General features: G+C 36.5%; 2 protein-coding genes across 3 annotated transcripts in view; both read left to right on the forward strand.

Annotated features, from left to right (window-relative positions):
- The window catches only part of scaf8 (SR-related CTD-associated factor 8), a 314,948-nt gene that overhangs the window by 264,949 nt on the left and 26,944 nt on the right, over positions 1–23,055 (forward strand). The window contains exon 22 of the transcript XR_007934521.1: positions 20,269–20,388. The gene's annotated coding sequence lies outside the window, so the exon portion shown is untranslated. The remainder of the gene's footprint in view (positions 1–20,268; positions 20,389–23,055) is intronic.
- Positions 20,279–23,055, forward strand: part of tiam2a (TIAM Rac1 associated GEF 2a) — a 324,201-nt gene continuing 321,424 nt past the window's right edge. Inside the window, exon 1 of one of the 2 annotated variants that reach the window (XM_051925155.1) lies at positions 20,279–20,381. The gene's annotated coding sequence lies outside the window, so the exon portion shown is untranslated. The remainder of the gene's footprint in view (positions 20,382–23,055) is intronic. The other variant, XM_051925156.1, reaches the window with a different exon arrangement.

The raw sequence follows: 23,055 nt of genomic DNA on the forward strand, positions 1-23,055 counted from the left end.
ATTAATCACTATGCCAGTCCACTGCCCTCGCTTGTCAAATACGTCTTCAAGCCATAATGTCAGATCAACTGAGATCTGGTATATGCATATCACAGAAGGTCCGCTTAAAATACATCATGGCATTACTGTGCTATGTTTTCTCCCCTTTATCTGTTTTATAAGAGTATTCACAGAACAAATTAATCATTTAAAAAATGCTAACAGCATTTCATATCCATTTCAATTTCAACACCTATTGGGTTGTCACTCAAAGAAATTGAAGTAATCTAGCTGGTTAGTACAGATTCAGCATACTAACTTAAGGAAAACAATGAATACCTGCCAAATTAAAAAAAATGTATAATGTGTTCTTCGGTTCCTCTTGATTTCTTTGTGATTAAAAATTGAACAGGACATCATTTTGCCACTGTATTAAAATGGATGGATTTAAGATTTTACAACTAAGGTAAGGTGATTAATGAGCAATGCAATGTAAGATATCTCAACAAAATTTCATTTTGCGCCATTATTTCATCTGCCAATACTTTGAACACTTCTTTAAGTTGATTGGAAAAAAAAGTACACAAAACACATTTTCCCTAATAAATTCTGGGGATGGGATAGCCTCAAAACATATGGCTACACAACACAGGAGCCAATAATGTTGCTAAATACCGAGGACTTGCTCTTGGAACTCTTCAGACTAAATTTTGAGACAGTAAAGTGAACTTTTTAGTTAAATCACAAAGTGCTTTGCAGAGGTTGATGAGGAGTGTATCTTGACAAAGGCTGAATACCACTCTATGTCTGAAATTCTGATCGAAAAGTTCTTATCTCAAATCATACAATAATGCATTTCATGGTCTAGTGACAGTGTGCAGATGTTGCTTATTTCTGAAGCATAATATAGTCTACCGCCAGTGTTAAAGGAGAATTAGGAAGCCTAGTAGAAGTATTTTAGCAACATATCTAACTAGAGTATAATAAATGAAAGTAAAGGAAATAGGTAGCTGGAAGATTACATTTAAGAGGTAGTTCCCAATGCCAAGAGTCTTCCATGTATGTAAAACCTTGTAGGTTAAGAGCAGTTAGAAAAAATTATTATTGTGCATCGCTGTAATAGATATCGACATCTTGAGCTTTTAAGTCTCTTATACACCAGTAGCCTATAATGAGCAAGTGGTGAACCAAAGAATTCCTGCTAAATTGACAGTAGTAGTATTAGGTGCACAAGGCAAAGCCTATAAAGATGAGCTACAGCATGATTTCTTTTCCAGAGCCTGTCAAGTTAATACAGTGTCACTTCTTTCTGCTTCAGCCCATGTCTTAAAATATGTATAATTTAGAACTGGAAAGTACTGCAATGAACCTCTCTGCATTAGATCTTTGTAATTTAGATTTTCAAATCTGGATCCACTGTGCATTTCAAATAAATGTCTAATTTTTAAAGCATTTATCAATATATATATCGTAAAGATATAAGAAACAACTGGTGTGAACAACTGGGCCATCAGATAGATAAAACCCCATTCATTATCAGGTTGTTGTGCCAAAAAATGAAATTGCAAAAAGAAAAAAGAGAACACGTATGTGTAAGTATGTCTTGTTCAGACACAGGTCTTGTTAAAACTGAGGTCTTCCTGATTTTGCTGGTTCTTGTATAGGTCCCAACTGGAAGAGACAGAACTTCCAGTAGGGAGGGACAGTTCTTTGGTCGACAGTCTTTAGATCTGAGGGCAAGACATGAGTGACATCCCCAATCCATGGGTCAGAGTAGAGTTACATGCCATGGCAAATGCCATGATGAGGTTCCCTAGACATGCACATCTCACATGGTCCCCCCTTATCCCAGACCTATTGGGTTGAACGGACTGAATCAAGAAGTCCTAGAACTGAGAGAAAGTATTGACAATGCAAAACCTTGAATTTATAGGGTTGAAGGTATAACAACCACCTGGTGATATGGGAATTCAACTCCTTGCTTGTGGTCATTCACTGGAGAGGTGCTTGGTCAGTGACAAGGGTGAACTCCTCGTCCAGGTAGTAGTATTTCAGCTGTTGAATGGCCTGCTTGATTGCATACCGGCTCTCCTGATCAACAGTTTCCGGCTTAGGAACACAATGGGGTGATCAGCACCATCCACATTTTGTCTCAGCATGGCACCCAGGCTGGTGTCTGAAGTGTTTGTCTGGAGAATGAAAGGAATTATGGTCCCCGAATGCAGTCGCAGCCTTAGAATCCCAAACCGCTGTGTTAAGGGCTTGCTTTCTTGTGAGATTAGTCAAGGGTGCAGCGCTCTCAGAAAAACAAGATACATACTGCCAGTATCATTGTGCTAATCCTAGGAAAGCTCGTATTTGCTTCTTGTTTCGCAGATGGGGCCAGTCAAGTATGGCCGTAACTCTGGAACATTGTGGTTTAAATAGTAATCCTCCATCATCGGTGTAGCCTAAATATATTTGGCCTCTTTTAAACCAAAATAACATTTTTTTGGATTGATACGGAGACTAGCGGAACTCAATGTATGGAGGACAGTGCCAACCTGTGGGTCACAGTGGAGTTCCGTCTATTGCAAAAGCCCTGATGAGGTACCCTGCTTATCAATAACAATATATAGGAATATATAGATTTAAATGCTTTTGGGAGAATTTTCATTTATGTTTTCAAACATAACTTAATCAAAGGTTGGGTTGCTGGGTCCTAAAGGTTATTCTGGCAGCATTGGGCACAAAAAAATGTTTTAGTCATTTTTGGGACAATCGTCTATTGCTGGACCCATCAATTAATGTAACACAACTGTGTATGGGGATGTGGGAGTAAAACCCAAGCAGACATGGACTGAATGCACAAACAACGAGTGGGCATCAGGTTAAAATGCATGCTACTGGCTCCATGAGACAGCAGCGTTGACCACCTGGTAGAAGCCGTAACTAAATACTTTTATGTTGAAAAGATAAATGTTACTCTTTTAAGCAAGAATAGAATAAACCCATTTTATCAAAACAAAACATGTTTTACAAACACAGTGATGGAGTGAAAGTGTATTTTATTATTAATAGCCCTATTAGAAAAATAATTTGGTGCAACTGCCAATTCATGCAAAGAATTTCTGAAAATACTAAATCTTTTTTTTTTATCACTATACTGATGATTAAAAAGGTGAACACCTTGCAAAAGGAGTTTGTTAGAATTGGTAATATGAGAACCCCTTAAGGGTTTCCTACTATCTAAATTGCACACTTGGAAACTATATAACCGAGGTTATGATGTGAATAAAAACAGACACTTTGCACTTTAGTGCAGCTCTGTGCATATTTTTCTTCTGTGATAAAGCTGAACATATGAAAGTATTCATTTAGTTTAAACAGTTATCATGTAATTGTAGTTTGTAGTTCTTTACATTCCTCACAGTCAATTATATGGTAAATTACTTTTGTCAGTGTTGATTTTTTTTTTAACGTATTGTTTAAAGTGACTGGCTGTGATTTCATTTGAAATTGGTTATTCAGACCACTGGCAGCTCCTAAATCTAATTGATTAAAACAAGGCCTAACCTGTCTTTGAAGCATTTCATGCATTCCCTGCATTAGGGAAATCCTGCATGACCTTGGTCATCTGTCTTTGTGTAGAAAGGCAGTTTTCTGTTTTCATTATGTCATTAAGGTTAGGGTTTTTAGGGCCTAATCTGAAGTCTGCACACTTCACATTTTTCCTCAATCTATGGCATACTTTCAAGCCTAACGGGATTAAATTCTTTTATTCTTCTGCACTGGTATTTGTTCCTTTGGCCTCAAGTCTACCTAATTGCTCTTTTTTTAACTTTTTTTGCTTTTATTGCCTATGGGAAACAAAAGCATCTCTAATAAATTCACTTAAAACATTTCTAGTCAGCTTGTCTTCTAGTCTAAATCCTAAATACTTTTGATTATTTTTAATAAACTGAATCTGATTCTATTTCCAGATTCATATAAAAACTCTGCAACAATTGTGATTTTTAGTCCTATCCATTCATTCTTCCCGGGACAGAACCTATTATTTGAGTTGAACTTTTGTTAATGTTTGTTCCTTCATTTTATAATTTTCCTTATTTTACTTCATAGCCATGAGCTATGACTATAAAATATTCTACTTCGCTTCTCCAACTTTCATGTTTTTGTTTGCTAGTTTGCTTTACCTTTCTTTTTTAATGTCTACACCATTTTTGCAATATTTTAAATTAGATCACTGGTTCCTAACCTTGTTGAAAATGAATCACACTTTAAAATGCCCATAATTTGATTTTAGTAGCCCTTCTATATTCAAGTGTTTTAATTTTAGGATTCCAATATGAAATATTACTGGATGCTTGAGTTAAAAATACTCACTTCCCTGTTATCCACAACTGAATGACTTTGTTAGGAATCACTGATGATTGTCGTCTTGTATTTCCAAAGTGGAAAATACACATTCAAGCTGCAATTGTGAAGTGAGAAACTGTGACTCAAATTCAAGCCTCCATGGACCTGTCCTCATGAGAAGGGTATTCTTGCAGCTGGAAAGTTCATGATATCAAGCAGACAGCTTTATGAAAATAACGGTGAAAAGCCAAAACTTAACTAAGTTACACAAATCACTCATTTTATTTTCTTTATTTGTATTCTTCATGTATATTGCAAAAATTGTCACAGGTCATCCCTCTCTGCATGTGAAATACTCTACCACAAGTTGTTAAATATAAAAAAATGCACAAGAAGGAAAAAGTTTTGGGATGATAAAAAACAAACATACAAGATTCTGCCACCTCCGTGGCTGACTAGATACACTATTTCATTGCAGAGATAACATATCATAAAGCATAATGTAACATTCACAAAATCAGTAAATACATTATTCAAAATCTCTATAGGTCAGAGTCTTCACCAGTAGCACTGGGTGCAGATTAAGTACAAGTCCATTTCAGGGCTCACTCTATATTTACACAAGGTCAATTTCAAATTGCCATTTAACCCAGAATGCCCTGCTATCACTTCATTAAATCTTTGCAGGACACCATATAAAATCATGAAAGAGACGCTCACATTGAAGTGAAAAATTGTGAAATGGATAGCCTCAGAATTAAATGCAGCACCATCCCAACAAGTTCACCCTGGAAGGAATGTATCTTTGTGGCCTGTAACAGGGCAAATGTGAACAACTTTGAAGGATAGAACAGCCGTCAGGCAGTGAGTGCACTTGAGAGGAAATTTTGAAATAATGTTGCAAAGCCAGCATCAGGCCAAAGCACCAAAGTAACCCAAGGTATATATTAATATTCTTATGCAGATTTTAAAAATTTACATGGTGTACAAATAATGCTATATATACATATATAAGATGCTTAAAATATAAATTAGCAGGATTTATAGCTTTTACATCTCTTTAGCCTGTTAAGATTTTCTGCTCTTTAAAGGTCACTATAAAAAATAAAGTGTTTGCCATACTGACATAAAAATTGCTAAAAGTGCCTGCCATCCCACTAAACATATCCATACATACCCGAGGTGGCAGTCTTGATGGGGATGCACATCACCTAGGAATAAATGATTAACTCCTGGAGTATATATTAATAATAAACTGCATTTTCATAAATGTAATACACACATAAACCTATAGCCACATTGTCAGTAATATGGGTAGTCATTATGGGACTCAGCATTAAAACAGCTTGATAATCCACTTGTATTTTGTGTGACTATAATCTGTGGCTAGTAGACAAAATGAAGCCGCCATAAAAATAACCAATATTTATCTAGATTTTGAATTAAAGGGCATACGGTCTTTATTACTTTTATTCATCATCCAACGTGAAACTTTTTGAACTTTTTTCATTTTAAAAATTGTTTAGTTTATCAGTGTATTTAGTATCTGAAGTAAGTTTTCATTTTTGGGACAATTTAGCTCTAATTAATCAAAGGAGCTCAATAAACTGAATAGTCTCTGCTTATTAAGAAACATCTTACTAAAAGAGATCACTAGCCTTAACTTTAAGAAAAAAAAATATATATAGATGTGTATGTATAAAATAATGAGGGCTGTGTGTCTGCCATGCAAAAATACACAAACCCATGATCTTTAAACCTTGATCTTGGTCTCAATTGACAGCTTATGCCATGATATGTGTAATGTGAATCATGACTTCGTCATGTGCACTACCTCAGAAACAAAATCGGGCTTCAGGACCTTCTCACAGCAAGGACAGATAAAGCACCATGGCACATGCACACAGCATTGCAGACAGGAAAAGAATGGTGGCAAATTCTGTTGACAGTGAAGCCCATTTCACAAACCAACTGATCATTTTCACCACAATCTTACACTCTGAGCACAACAGAAAGGTATATACGACCAAAGAATTGGAGATGCAGGCTTCCTCTACTGCATTATTGTTCTTTAGGGTCCACAACCATGTAGCATGTCTGTCAACAAAAGAGCTGTGGCGACATAGGATGGTAGTGAAGGACATTACAGCAACCTCAGTGAAGTGACTTAGAGTGCTATGTTTCATGAGCGGCACATGAACCACCCTTCTTCAAGGACTGGAGGTCCAAGTGTTACTAGTACTCTGCATGGCTCATCAGACATATGCTAAAGAGAACATCACTGTCAGCTGCGCTCACTTTTTTATGCCATATATTCTTGTGTATGCCACTCACAGCATTGAACTCCAGCTCAAAACTGAGTCTCAGTCTGCATACCATTGGTGTCCTATAACATAATACATTGGACCATAATGGGTTTAGACATGTGTTTGCAAATTAATAAAATGTGTTTACATTGTACTTTTGTTTCTGTTTAATTAAACAGCTTTTGTAAAAAGCCAACTATCCTCCTGGGGACAAATACAGATCTATCTATCAATCTACCTTTGAGTTCTAGTGTGCTTCAGTTTTTCAGTGTTTTTTTAATCAAAGAAAGGTTTGAAATGAAAGAGTGAAAAATCAGTTAATATACTGAATGTAGTGTAATGTATTAACCTGTCCTGCAGAGCAGCAGCATCAGTTATTCCCCAGCCAACTGTTTTTAATGACTTTATATGACCCTCGTGAGTCTGTAAATTTCCACATGCCAAAGGCATGTTGGCAGTTAGGACTAATTAGTGTCAGACTAAGCCCAGGTGGTCGAGTCTGGTATTTAAAGTGAAGTGGTGGATGGGGGGGTTTGGGTGCAAAGAAAACTCTGGCTGTATAGTAGATAGCAGGCAGGGGGCCAACATTTCACAGTGTTTCATTTAGAACCTGCTTAAACAGGCAGGCATTTTCTAGGATGGAGCATACCATGTACTGTATACCTATCTTCCATTTGTACTAGATTTAATAGAATGCCCTGCAATACATCTAAATTCACGTGCCAGCATTAGTATTTGTAGAAACAATGAAAAGGTTTGATAAACTTTTACTGATTCTAAGGCAGTCCTGCAGGATCGAATAAAGTGTAAAATGGAAACACATTTCATATAAAGAAAAGAAAGAATCCATAAAATAAAATACATGAATTAATTTGAGTATGGGAACAAGCATTAGTCAAACGCATTATCTCAGATAAATAATATCTGAAAATACTTATATTGAGGTCCTAGGCAAAAGATGGATCTTAGCTCTTGTGTTCATAGTCTTCAGGGCTAGGTTTGTTTCTCAAATTAATTTCTGAACTTATTCATTATCAAAACCTTACATCAATGTTTTAGAACCTGCTCAATCAAATTTAGGAATGCTGTGGGCCGGAGCCTAAGGGCAGAATCCAGACTGGAACAAGGTACCAACACCATTACAGAGCTCAATAATTAAGATACCCACACATATATCTGTGGCATGTTAGAGAAAACTCAGAGTACTCTGAGGAAAACTCACAAAGGCATGAAGAGAATATAGAACCTCCACAATGTTGACAGATTTTGAGGCCATGATTCTGATGCTGCAAAGCTGAAGCACCAATCTTGCTGCATTTCGAACATGTTTTATTCTCTTTATGTAATGCTTTTAGCTCTGATTTACCTATGAGACACTCCTTTGTGGTTATAATGAACTGTCATCTCCCCATGCCCTGAGTATTTAATTTAAACAACACAAAAGGTAAGAAAAACAAAATATTCAAATACCAAACACAAAAAAAACCTCTTTGCTCCAATGTGCCTGCCTTCATTCAGTATGTTGGGATGGCTTTGCCACTCTCCTGCCTGTTTATACCATACAAAAGATCTCCCATGTCTTTTTCTCTCCCATCTGTTTTTCTACTCCTGACTCCTTCACTTTCAGCAGGCAGAGTACTCCTCCATGTTAATCCCAACTCTAGAATCAGTGGTCCAGTTGTTAAAGAAGGTTTTAATCCTAAACCAAGCCATGTCATTCTTGAGACCTAAATAACGCTTAAAGGACAAATTCCCAAGACAGCTGTCATCCTACCTATTTTTTTCTGTTGGAAGGATGTCTCTACTACCAGTTCCTTGCCTGGAGGAAATCAGAACAGTAGAGCAATCAAGACAAGAACAGGCCATTCAGCCCAACAAAGCTCACCAGTCCTATCCACTTAATTCTTCTAAATTAACATCAAGTCTAGTTTTGAATGTCCCAGTAGTTCTACTGTGTACCACACCACTTGGTTACGTATTCCATGTGTCTATGCTCTGGCTTTCTCTTAACCCTCCAAAGCTCTGCAGTGTCTTTTAAAGGCTCTAGCTTTGTGTAAAAATCCTTTCAGTTTCTCCCAAGGCTACAGGACTATTGTCTTACTCTAAAGCTCTCAAGAGATTTTACTTGCAGCGCACCATTCATTCTGACAGGGTATTTTGCCCTCTAGTAGATTCTGTTTTCCTATATCTCGACAACGATACCCCTTTTTAGTCCTCGACTGGAAACATTAACACTCTTTCTGACTGTATATAATGTGAGCTGAACCAAATAAAATGGTGTGGTATGTGGGGTCCCAGATGATTAAATGTTTTTTTCTTGAGGTTTCTCTTACTTTATCTTGGGATACTTGCTTCAGTGAAGAACTGGACCATTTTAACCCCTTCCACTATGCAGGACCATACCAAACTGTAGTGCAGCTAGTCACTATGCACTCAACTGTTCATCTGTAGATCTCCAAGGGGACAGACTAACTTTCCTCAGTCTTCAAAATGAGTGAAGGCACTGATGAGCCTTGTTCAAAAATGTTTGCTGCTGAGTGGCCATGATGTGGATCACTAAAAATGTAAAACTACTCACACTTTACAGAGTAACCCTGTTAATGTCATTAGGCCCTATTGCCATGTTCAAATCTCCTGAAGTCCAAAGTCTGCTCCTGAAATGCAAAATAAAGGTAGTAATAATTCCTCAAATAGACATTTGTAAGAAAGTGGCAATAAAATCTACCACAAATATGTAAGAAAATTAATTCTGACTGCAAAGTGGAAGTATGATAACATCAAACTTTTTGCAAAGTGAAAATCATAAACCACTTTTTCTTCAAGCTCATCTTTCAATATACTGTTCTGAGATTATTATAAATCATTTCTCTCACAATGAGGAGTGTCCTTTTTATAAAAGAAAACAACACCGATCTCTTTGTCATCTACAGTATTAAATTCCCTCTTGCCCAACATGTGTAGTTTTAAAACCTAATATGTCTTTTATGGTATGTTAAGAGTATTTTAGGTCACCTCTAAGATGCAACACAAGGACATAAGAAATTACTGGATTAAATTATTTTTTGAAATTATCTTTCTCCTCATTTCAGACCACAAGACAGCAAGTTCTTACTGTATTACTCATGTTCTTGGAAGTATTTTCACACTTTGTTATACATTGATAATTCTTTTAATTTTTAAAGTTATTTTCTGTTTATATTACTTTGAAAAATAACTGTGCCTCCATGGGGATTTTTATTTATTTATTTATTTTTTGCTTGAATAAGATCTAATAAAATAAAATTTTCTTTTTATGAAGACTGTGTATATTTGTTGTTTCTTTTGGTAAAGTTCAAAAACATTGAGGCTTAAACCAGATTAGGGTCTTGGGGTAAGGGAGTATGGCTAAATAGGACACAAGATAGGAATCAACACTGAGCTTGGCGCCATTCTGTTATGGGGCACACCAATGCAAACACCCATCTTCATTTAGAGTCACATCTTTGGGATGTGGGAGTACTCAGAAAAAAATCCTTGCAGACACAGAAAGAACTATTTTTGGTAACAAACGTTTATTAGTAAAATAGACAGTGAACATCTAAAGCCATCTAACAAAACCACCCTAACCACACCCCCATCTGAAATCACTGTGAATGATAGAAATAAAAAAGAAATCAGCGAAAGAAGAGAATTGTCTGGATAGCTCCAAGAGGAAGCAGCCGTGTAAGGAATCCAACAGTACTTCAAAAGAAGCACAACAAAAGTTACCGGACTATGCCATCCAGTCTTTTCACCAACTGAACATCAGCTGGCCATTTGTTAATAATTCCACTGGATGATCTGTAAATCCACGACTCAAAGAGTATTCTAAAAGTGCAATGTTGTAAAAAGAGGATTTCCAAATGCTAGAGAGAAGAGAATCAAATTACTACCATTCAGAGGTTATATTTTGCAAATGAAAGAGATAATTTAGATAGATAGATAGATAGATAGATAGATAGATAGATAGATAGATAGATAGATAGATAGATAGATAGATAGATAGATAGATAGATAGATAGATACTTTATTAATCCGAAGGGGAAATTCACAGACCCAGGAGCTGAAAATTATGACATAGAAGACTAAAAAATATCAGGATAGAATTTTGGAAATAGAGATGGAGACAAAGGACCAGAATAGAAGCAACAGTGGGAATAGTCCTAAACATGTGGATAAAGATGGCAAGAACATTAAAAGATCATAAAATATTTAAAGGGCTGGAAGCAAGTCTCATGGCAAACATTCTTGTGAGGTAAGACTTTGTGTGAATTTGAACCAAACATGTTGATGATTAGGATTTTTGAAGATTACAAATACTGTTATGTTTATACAAAGATATTATTTCAGGAAAGCAAAGGGGTCAAGGAGTTAAATAGAGCAAACAGGTAGCAGATAAAAATTGCATAAGAGTAGATGAGACCAATATAAACAACAAAGGTGGAACTTGCAAACCAATCTGTAAGTGACTATGTGAGGATAGTTCGTAGAGTTGATCAGTGAAATTTGCATAAGTGTTTTACGCAGCAAATATGCTGGGTTATTTTTTTGGAAATTCGTAGTTGGACTGGCCTAGATGAACTTTTTTTTTTTTTTTTTTTTTAACCAGTGCCCCATGATGCTTTGTAAGGCCAATGTGACATCACAGAGCTTTAGCAGCCAATATAGGATTGGATAGCCCACAAGTATGTATCGCTGAACCTAGTCATAGGCTAAAAATTAGAAAATAAATTTAAATACAAAATGTGCACACAGAACGGGACTGGAAATATGGTGGTGCATTAGTATCTTATAGGTAATGTCTTTTAGTATGGACTTGCACAGTATGTGATCTGTATGTAATATATGAGACTACCCCTTTAATAATATAATCCAGAGTTCTGGGCAGTTGATTCAAATACCGGTAGGTAGCAGCGGCAGTGAATGATCAGAAGTGTTAGGGGGGGGGGGGAAATAAGCAAACTCTACCTTTCGGTTTGGTTTGAGAGAGGCCACTGCCAGCTATCGAATCTGTGGTGGGCAAGCCTTAGTGAATTCTAGCTCACTTTTTCCCAGTGTCTGCAAAAAAAATATTTCTCTGATCTTAATTCTAGTAATGTTATTTCAGGGTGCAGTGGTTAACGCTTCTGGCTCACAGCTCAGGTCACATTTTTGGCCACAATAGTCGGTGCAGCATAGTTGGCAGATGCCTCCATAGCTATCAGGGACACTTAAAAGACCATCGCAGCATTATAATCCATTTAAAAGTAGTTTCTCCTTCCCCTTTGACTTCAAAATATTTTGCCAAGTTTGGTAAGGTTCAAAAAACATTTCTGTGATTTCAAACTCCTCACTCTAAAACAGAACATTATTGCTTACAAATATTTCAATTTCCAGTTGCGTCCAAGTCATTGATTTTTTTGAAGCACTACTATTATTAATGCTGATAGTGCTTAAAAATATTTATGTAATTGCCCTAACTTTTCCCTTCTTTCCAGTGACTTAACAAAAGAAAACATCATTTATTTTGTTAGTGCTTTTATGCCATTATGGCATTACTGATAAATGAGTCCATTAAGTGTTGTATATCATATAGAAGTGTTTTAAAAGAAATAATTGTTATTATTATTATTATTATTACTACTAGTGGGGAGTCAAGCTAAAGTTAGAAAATGGGATTTATCAGAAAATGGAATGAACCTTAACAAAACTGATAATGTCATTTCTCAGTGTACCCTCCACACATCTCAATGCACTTGCGCCACCTGCCTGGAAGTGCCTGGATTCCAGCAGAATAAAAGGTTTTGTCTTGTCCTCCCAATCACTTGTGTAGCGCTTTCTTCACGTTGTCATCTGTCTTGAATCAACGACCACCCAGATGTTTTTTTAGCAGTCCAAAAAGGTGGAAATCACACAGTGCCTAATCTGGCGAATAAGGAGGATGTGGTAATACCTTCAACTTCAGTTTCTCCAGACAAGCCTTGGTGTTCTTAGCAGTATGTGGGCAGGCATTGTCTTGCAGCAAATGGACTCCTTGAGACAGAAGTCCTCGCTTCTTGGATCAAATAGCAGGCTTCACATTGGTCTCCAGCAAGTCACAGTAACTTGCACTAATGACTGTACTCCCCCTCGGCATGTATTGTTCGACAATAACTCGGGTGCCTAAGTGGTTGTGAGGACAAGATAAAACCTTTTATTCTGCCGGAATCCAGGCACTTCCAGGCAGGTGGCACAAATGCATTGAGAAGGGTGGAGGCTACATTGAGAAATGACGTTAACAAAACTGATAAGGTTCATTCCATTTTCTGATGAATCCCATTTTCTAACTTTAGCTTGACTCCCCCTCGTATTATTATTATTATTATTATTATTATGGTAAGAAGTAGATTGTTTAAATAAATTATGAAAAGAAGAAAGCAAACTTCATTTAGAAAATCATTTAACATTTTAGCCAGCCAATGTCAGAAAAAGCTTCCACTGATATCATACAGCCAATTACTATAAAGCACTGCAATCTCCTTTTAAATCAGGAAGAAAGCACAGACCTGCATAACAGCCCAGAAACTTTGTGTCCAAAGCATATTTCTACTTGGTCACATTTAGAAAATGTCTTGTATATTCAGTCTGTTATATGACTGATAATGACCCACACGAGGAAGAGCTATGACTAAACATTTTTGTGATGCAGTAAAATGGCAATACACCCAGTTTGTTTTCTGTTTACTCAAATAAATGGTTGCTGTAGTTACTGTTACTTTCTTAATTTTTCTTTATTCATCAGCTACCCTTCTGTCTGTGAAATTATGTTAGACATGGCCAGGAAAGTCAATCTGATCAAAGATGTCTGACCACTTCTAACCATACTTTTTTATAGTACTTGCTGTTAAATTTGAAATGGCTGTGGTCAGTATTTCAAGCGTTGCCAGTCCTGGGAGAGTTTCAAATTATGTAAAGGGGACGCTACTAAAAACATAAGCCAAAAGTTAACTAATTGGAAAGACATGTTTAATGACTCATTTTGACATACTGCTGAATTATACTGTGGCTTCTATTTAAGTCACAGGCTTGAATTTATAGCTTCAGTTTACCACTCTGCCCTTGTGATAACTTGATCATTAGATATGGTAAAGTGAGCTACATATTTCAAATTATTGATAACAATTGCATTGTGTTGCAACTGCAAAACACCAAAAAAAAGTTTTTTACATTTTTTTTTTTTTTTTTTTTTTACTTCTTCTGTCCATGCCCTCTTGGGGCATATTCTAATTTTTTCCTTCAAATGTAAGGAATTATCCTAAGCAGAATGTAACTCATCTTCCCAGAAAGGAAAGAAATATATACTTAACAAACTAATTTTTGCACAATTCACAATATGCTTCAGCCTACCATATTAATTATATTATGTATACTGTTAACCTAAAAAAAAGTCTGCATGCTTTTGATTAGAAAAGGAGATATTAAGTATTATTAATTGAAAGTTATCCATCTGTATGTATGAAATGGTAAGGTCTGTCCTTCTGTCATGACATTACTCACAAAGGAACTTGACCTTAGTCTTAATCGAAAGCTTATGATGTGATATGTTCTGGAAATTCAAAAAAATTTAGGTAGTGGCAATCTGATGGCCATAAAGGACAGCAAAGTGACCTTTGATTGTGTGTTTATGGCAAAGTAGTTTCGCTGAGCCAGACATACTGTATAATGTATATGTCTTGAGACAACCAAGACTGAATTTTGCTTAAAACTGGGTTGGAACAATTAGAAGGCTCACCGAATGTCATATTTCTAAAGTAATACATTGCTTCATGAAGTCGTCACTCAAAGTAGATGCAGTGATTTTGTACTGCAAAGAGCAGTGGTGCTCTCTTTAATCTGATTTGACCGAGAGAAAGCTTCTGATCACGACAAGCCGTCTACAGTTGACAAGTCTCCTAAAAAGACCTCTATTAAACATATAAATGTGTGTCGCATGCTATGTTAAAAATAAACATAACTTGTTGCAGGAAAAAAAACTTTCAGTAGCATTAGATTATACAATGGCATTCAAAGACGTCAATGGACTAGTGGTAAAAGTGAATGATATGATGTTGTTCAGTTATGACACTAGTGTAGGAGTCAATGTAAGGTTGAAAGTATTGACAGCTATATTTGTGAAAATACGAATTGCAAAGTACACATTTGAAGTAAATGATACGTCATGCCCTATCAAAAAGACTGGACTGCCATCAAGAGAGTTGATAACAAACAGCCACAGGAGATGCAGATTTCAGTACTCAAAGCACCCAAATCAAAAAATCTGCCTACCAACACCAGGAAAAGCACAGGCGAGGCTGCACAACATCCACCTACTGATTGCATGTCTAAACGAGTAACTAAAAAAAGTATTGGTACATAAAACATACCATGTTGGAATATAGTCGAGCAGCATTATAACATTAGTATATAAGTAGACCACAATGCTTATCTAAACTCTATTTGCTGTTGTTATGTCATGTAGTGATGCAATAGTCAAAATGACACAAAGATATCATAGCAGACAGAAGTACTTCTCAAACACGTGGAGCCAAGTAGCTGTCTGTGGTGGTCTGTGTGTGTGTGTCTGTCTCTTCTGTCACAGCACTCATTACAATATACAAATTATCATTTAAACTTCAGTTACCTTGTTGCTAATGAGCTCCTAATTTGAAAACAGCAATTTTAGCCTTTTATTTTCCCTCAACATCAAGTATTTTGTTCAGTTTCTTTTGCTTTTTCCATAATATTACGGCGTTATAAATTGCACACAGTAGAGAAATTTGGAGGCAGTGCAGGATTTAGCCACTATTCATTACACACTTTTTAACTGGTTGTCCCCAGACATGTTTCTCATTTGAGAATGATGTCAGGCCTTACGAGACTAATGGCAAAGTGACTGAAAAACCAAGTGAAAGTAGTAAGACCTGCTGAGTGTCTAGCAAATTTCAGAATGTGATTAATTGATGAAGAGCAAGAAAGAATAATAAAACAAGATACTGAAGCATACTGCTTTTTGCAGATGATGTTGTCCTGTTTGCTTCATCAGGCCGTGATCTTCAGCTCTCTCTGGATCGATTCGCAGCTGAGTGTGAAGCGGCTGGGATGGGAATCAGCACCTCCAAATCCGAGACCATGGTCCTCAGCCAGAAAAGGGTGGAGTGCCCTCTCAGGGTTGGGAGCGAGATCCTGCCTCAAGTGGAGGAGTTCAAGTATCTCGGGGTCTTGTTCACGAGTGAGGGAAGAATGGAACGTGAGATCGACAGGCGGATCGGTGCGGCGCCCGCAGTGATGCGGGCTCTGCATCGGTCTGTTGTGGTGAAAAAGGAGCTGAGCCGTAAGGCAAAGCTCTCAATTTACCAGTCGATCTATGTTCCTACCCTCACCTATGGTCATGAGCTATGGGTAGTGACCGAAAGAATGAGATCGCGAATACAAGCGGCTGAAATGAGTTTCCTCCGCAGGGTGTCTGGGCTGTCCCTTAAAGATAGGGTGAGAAGCTCAATCATCCGGGAGGGGCTCAGAGTAGAGCCGCTGCTCCTCCGCATCGAGAGGAGTCAGATGAGGTGGCTCGGGCATCTGATTAGAATGCCTCCTGGATGCCTCCCTGGTGAGGTGTTCCGGGCACGTCTAACCGGGAGGAGGCCCCGGGGAAGACCCAGGACACGCTGGAGGGATCATGTCTCCCGGCTGGCCTGGGAACGCCTTGGGATTCTCCCGGAAGAGCTAGAAGAAGTGGCCGGAGAGAGGGAAGTCTGGGCATCTCTGCTCAAGCTGTTGCCCCCGCGACCCGACCTCGGATAAGCGGAAGAAAATGGATGGATGGATGGATAGATACTGAAGCATATAAACAAGCAAGAAGTAATCCTGAATATAGTGTGAATGTTTTGGTAATTCAAAACATTTTAGGTTGTAGCAACCTGGTGCCTACTTTACTAGTAACCAGAAAAGTTTATTGTAATAAAAGGACAGCTTTCAACACCCATCTATTGATAATCCTCCAGGATGTGGTACATACATGTTAAGAAATCATAATCAAATGTAAGTATTGTTTTTCTTGATCATCGTAAAATTGAACTTTATTAAACATAAATAAAGCATTATAAAGTAACCTGTAGTTGTATGTGCAAAATGATCGAAAACCAGGTAGTAACCATCATAACAGCAGAAAGAAAATGAAGAGCAGCAACATCTGCTGAGCACCAAGCAAATCACAGAAGGCAATTAAGTAACGAAGAATGAGAAAGAATAAAAAGATGCTGAAGCATGCAGACAAGTAAGAATTAATTGTGAAGATAGAGCAAGTGAGCAGCAGGCAAACATGATGGCTGATAGGCATGTAAACAAAATTCAAGAGAATGCAAGAATGCTCAAGAGACAGAAATGTGCGGTGAAGATTGGGAAGCTCATCAAACAGGCGAAACTTCAGACCATATGAGAGTGTTGCTTTTACATCCTTACATCAATGTTTCTTTGAAGACCACTACTTAGCAAAGTTACATCAGCAATGTAATCAGTGAGTACGTTTACATGCACATACAATTCCGATTTCTTAAACAGTTCCATTTACATGCAGAAGTTCAGTTCTGGAGTTCTTCTTTGGCAAAATACTCCGACATCATATAACTGTGCAAAAAAGTGTTAAACATCATCATCAGCTACTGTGTATTCAAAAACAAGAGTGGAGTCTTTTTGAATTTTCTTGTGTTTTATAAATACTTTTAGTCTTTCATGTGCTGTGGAATAAATAACATCTATGCACTTTTTGCATCCCCAACCTGAGCCCTTGATGATTCAATGTATGCCACCCAATCATACTGTTTCAACATATCTTTAGTAAAGAGCTAGATGAAAACTAAATTGACACTTTATCAATATGTTTCTGTCACCACATGGCATGGAGCACAATCTTCTGCTTGGCTCTATGATTCAGCCATGCAAACAACCGGCATACTAGAATGTTTGCTTCTTGTCTTACACTCACTGCTTCTTGGATAATAATAACTCATTTTTTACTTCAGTAACATAAGTGTGGCATTAGGTTATTCGTTACTTTAAAAAGCAATTTGACTATATAATTCACATTAGTTACAATGCCAAAACACTATCCCCAAGATTGTGCTGCTGTGCTTAGCACTCTATAGTCAGCTCATCCACATAAATTTACCAATTTTTGAAATTTTATGACATATTATTTCAACCAGGAGAAGGAATAATGTGATCACCCAAGCATTTGCCTGAGGAAATTTATCTTGTGGACTGTTTTCTACTCATAACTGATGAAAGTGCATGCGAAACAAAGGTAATGTGCAGACATCAAAATCCTTAAATGTAACATGGTGAAGGTTTACTTCGCCAGATAATCTGGTTATTCGCAGATACATTTATATGTGTTAAACTGAATTCTCTGAGACCAATATCCTGGTTTCTCTAACCAGAATAAGGGTTTACATGGCATTTTAGAAACCAGGTTTCTGTGCTTAGCTGTGTTATTCAAGGTGTATTACTTTTTAATGAGCCACCAAAAGTAATAAAGTACATTAAAATTAAAAAAAAACTATTTCAAAAAGGTAAGTACCAAGAGCTCCTTAACTTTAAGTTAGTTTTTATTTGTATTTTATCTTAGGACCATAGGTGCACATGTTTCACTAATTCATTACATTAAATTAAATTAAATAAAGTTATCAATTGAATTTTTAAAAAAAACTTTAGAAAGCAGTATTAAATACAATTTGTAATTACTGGCAAAAATAATGAAAACACATTTTTGGTTTATATGACTCTGACCAGTAATTGATCTTGTGCTGTGAGGCATTGCAACATGTCAAATACACAAAAGCTCATTAGGTGGACCTTCCTAACCAGGTCCAATTATAACAATCCATAATCAGATCATCTTTACAAAGGCCCAGCAACTTCATCAGGCTATTCTTCAGGAATGGGGTGACATTCTACAAAGGCAAATTGAGAGGTTCCTTGGCTCTCTGCACTTGAGATGTCAAGCAGTGGTGTCTAAATGAATGTGCTCAATTAAGATACTGAAGGACTGCAGAATGACTGCTGTTAATGTATACAGCTAGTACTGCTTTCTTGCTGTTTTTGGTGTACTGTTTTATTTTTCCATTATTCACATTTTTTTTTATTGTTACTTCAGCAATGAAGTTGGGAATATAAGCCCGGCACTGAGTGCTGTGTTTCATATATCCATCAGCACAGAGGCTATTTATAATATTCAGATGCTCTGTCCTGGGTATGACGTTAATCTGCATCCAGCCCTGCCTCGTCAACACGCTATCAATGCATACTAACAAATTACTTACAAAGATGTATTTTTCTAATTAGGCATTTACTTATCCTTTCAGTTTAATTTGTGGGTTGCTTTAAAGAAAAAGCTGAAAAGTGTACTTTTTAAAGATGGAGCCAGTTGGTATTGTCCAACCGTAATGCTGTCCCTGACTGGGGCATATTTGTCTGATTGGTATGCTGTATTATTTGTTGACACCAGTTGTTTCAGTTTATAAGGGAATACACCTGTGACAGGTGTGTTCTGAGTTTCTTACAATATTATGGTATACAGTATATCATAATATATGTGTGAAAGTGATGAAGAATATCCCACTTGATGACATCTTCAAATAAACCATCCCTCTGTCTCTCTCTATCAAAAAAATACACGCACTTCGTAACCAGGTTCCTTTTAATTTATGCTATTGGGGAGACCAGAATATGTAAAACACTTCTCAAGTCCAAGGATCCATTTTACTAGGCTGGTGAATGTGATGTCATGAGGTGTGATGTATTTTAATTTTCACAGCACTGCTCAGGTCCCTTGATATGAATTAAAGCATTCCTTCTTGGTAGCTGTATGCCATCTGTAAATAGCCCACTTCATGTCACAAAGTTAGTAAAGTCCTGAAATTATCCCTTTACCATTATTGTAAATTCAGCTCAATGCACAAGTCTTACCAGTCACAATGTCTCAATGTTGTTGAACATCTATGAAATGAAACAGAGTATAAAGTATTTGCAGCAGAGATATCTGCCTTTAGTTTAGACTACTCTATAATCTGACTGAAGTATGTGCTTAAGATAACGGCAAAATAAAGAAATTCAAAAATTACAAAAAATACTTTTTTTTTTTTGGATTTTCATATTCCAAATGATGCATATTCAGGAGGGAGTGTTTTTTTATCCTACAGGAACATAAGGAATTTTAAGTGTAGATATTAAATGTAGTTTACCAAAAGGTCTTAGTTGATAGGAAAAGGGATTCCAAAACCAAGAAAAAGTTCAAAAATCATAAATTAAAGTCATTGTTTAATTATTAAAGTCAAAGCAATGATCCTAATTCTGAGTCAAGAAATTAATTAATTTTCCAACTGAATATATCCTCTTAGAAAATTCTTTGTAACTCTCAAGTTAAAGAAAGAGTGGCTGACATTAATGTCACAGGCAATGACATCACCTAGCTGCAACAAACCAAATGTGAAACATAAAATGTTACTGTAATAATTATAAGGATTCAAGTTATAACATTCATTCTTAGAAGGGTTAAATGGACCTAAAATGATATTGATGGCTTGTGCATGCATCTCTGTGGAGAGTGACATCATTTCCTTTGTTTTGCACACAACAGGGAAAGCAAAGTTCAGTCACATTGACCTTCATGAGACCACAGTGAAAGGCAGCATGTAATATGGAGCCAGCTTTAATGAAATTATCCTGGATTTTGCAGTCATAAAATCTAAAGTAAGCTGTTTTAATTTAAACGTACATTTGAGTTTTCTTTTTGAAAAGGACACAAATGTCTTTTATGGTTAAGTGGTGTCGGGACCATAATCAACATTTTCAGTGTTTAGTTTCTCTAAAGGTGAAATATCTGGCCATGAGTTGGATAGACTGAAGACAACAGGCACACTCACCATCCTTTTGGGTCCATTCACCAACAAATCAAATTGTTCAAAATCTAAATGCGGTAAAAATGTTGCTATTAGACAGGTGTAGCAGGTAAACTGTACTCATACTCTTTAAGGTCAAGAAATGCGTGTCTTTTACAAATTTATGAATATACCATTAATTTCGTTGCAGATTGTGCATATATGGGTTTTGTAAGAATATGAAATAAACAACAGAAAAAAACTTAAAAGACAAGCTCTTACTTCCTATTTACCAGTATCTCTGGTGCTTAACGATTTTTATTTTACATGACTGATATAATTTAAACCTTTATAAGCTAATGCCCTCATTTTCACTACCTAGAGTATTCATTTCAAAAGAATTAATAGCTTATGTAACGATGTGGCAGATAACATCAAATTTTTCTGTTTCCTGTCCCTAGAATGTTATATCACAGTGTATTACATCAGTTGGCCATTTCAGGAACCATACCAAACATCATGAAAAAATGTTGTTGGTGTAGATTCTGTATGTGATATTATGTATTTTATGATGAACACTATTTTGTCATGAGGAAACAAAAGGTATAATAGATCTGAAATAAAAAGAGTTATAATTATTGAAAGTGCAAAAAATGATATTGCAGCTGAAGCTGGAGCAGACAGCACTTCAATGTAGACAGTCCTACAAATCACAAAGAGATTCTTTTTGCTGTTTTAGCTAGAGCCAAGTATAGCCATGAGTAATGTTTTCCATGGCAACAACCATTGTCTACAGATATATGCAGAAGTAAAAGGTGATATTGCAAATCTGTTACTATGAGTCATCCTTTCCTTATCTTGCATAAAAAGATAAAGGCAGAAGTGATTACTTGGAAAGATTATACAAGTTTGATGTCTGAAGTCTCAGAACACCAAAGCACAATGACCTTCCTATCCTAAGCCACTTCAAATCTTACTGTGCCACTGCAGTCAAGATAGCCATTTACCCAGCAACTAAAAGCAAAGGAATGCAATTAATACTCATGTCACAGATGATGTTTATTATTAAATCTAGGATTGGTGGACTTCTTTCATGGATCCCCTTTAATGATTTCTGTTGGGAAAAAAATGCTGTTTTTATTTATATATTTTGTTTATGTTTAAGAACCTAACTAATGCTTCATTAATGTACAGTATATGTTTATGGTCATTTTAAGCATTCTTAGAATTTATAGTTTTATTTTCATGTTGCATTATATTAGACATTTTTAGAGACCTAAAATTGCTTAATTGTGTTTTCAGCAATTGTGTGTCAATTAGTAGGTAAATTATCAGCAATCCTAGTGACCCTTATTTATTTCCCACTCACGATAAATCACTTAAATGTGAATTTATGCAGTAATACATTCTTGTTTTTAATGCCACGAGAGAATAGTTAAGTATTGCATGTTGGTTGGTCATGCAAGCAGGAATTTAACTGTACTCTGTATATGTGACAATAAAACTACAATATGAATACTACCACAACTACTACTACTTTTGTTTACCAATACAGAAGCTAGCTATGCTTAGATCTCAGTAAGACTCAAGTTCTGAAGTTTGGTTCTCCATATAGCCTTCACCAGAGGGAACTGGTGTGATTTCAAACAAATTTTATTTTGAGCAAAGATATTTTTTTTTAATTTTCTTGGTACTTTATAGGGATTGTGGGGTCCCATTTAGTGTGTGATTTAAATTCAGTTCAGTATGGATTCAGATGTATTGCCATTTGTGTAAAAGCATGCCAATCGGCAGGACATATCTCTCTTTCTCTCTCTCTCTATAAATATATATAGAATAAATATAGATAGATAGAGATAAATAAAAAGCACTTAGTTTTCATATATATATATATATATATATATATATATATATATATATATATATATATATATATATAGCTAGTAATTCACAAGGGAGAAAATTAATCAAGTATCTTGAATTTTTTTCTTTTCTTAAGCTTAGATTGAATTAATAAGCCCTACGTTTTCAGTCATATATATACTAACTAGCTGTCTCCCACGGTTCCGCCCACATAGTAGTGAAACAGGAAAACTTTAAAAATCAATTAAAAAGGTAATTCTGGGAAAGCAGAAGGTAGGTACGCTCTATCATCAAACGTTGGTACTGTATCTGATCGTGTTCAGCTCTGACAGGAGAGCGCCCCCCACATGGGGAGAAAAGGATGTGGCTGTGCTCTCTCTGGCAATCAGCAGCTACCCTCTAAAACACACGTAGTTCTGATCTCTCTCTCAAAACGTCAAACGTTAGTCCTTAACAATCTGTAGATGATAATGTCTGCTGAACAAACAAGTATCGCTAGCTAAGCAGAGGCAAGGTACGCTCCAACACATGGGAGGGGTAGACTGACTCGAACGGAGGCTAGCTCGTGAATGAGGAGGGCCCTGCCCCCCTCCCTTTGGCCCGCAGCCGCTCTCTCGGATTCATGCAAATAAATCGGTACCGCAAGCGAATTATGATACAGTCATATGAAAAAGTTTGGGAAC

The sequence above is a fragment of the Erpetoichthys calabaricus genome, chromosome 3, assembly GCF_900747795.2.
Source record: "Erpetoichthys calabaricus chromosome 3, fErpCal1.3, whole genome shotgun sequence".
NCBI classification, from domain to species: Eukaryota; Metazoa; Chordata; class Cladistia; order Polypteriformes; family Polypteridae; genus Erpetoichthys; species Erpetoichthys calabaricus.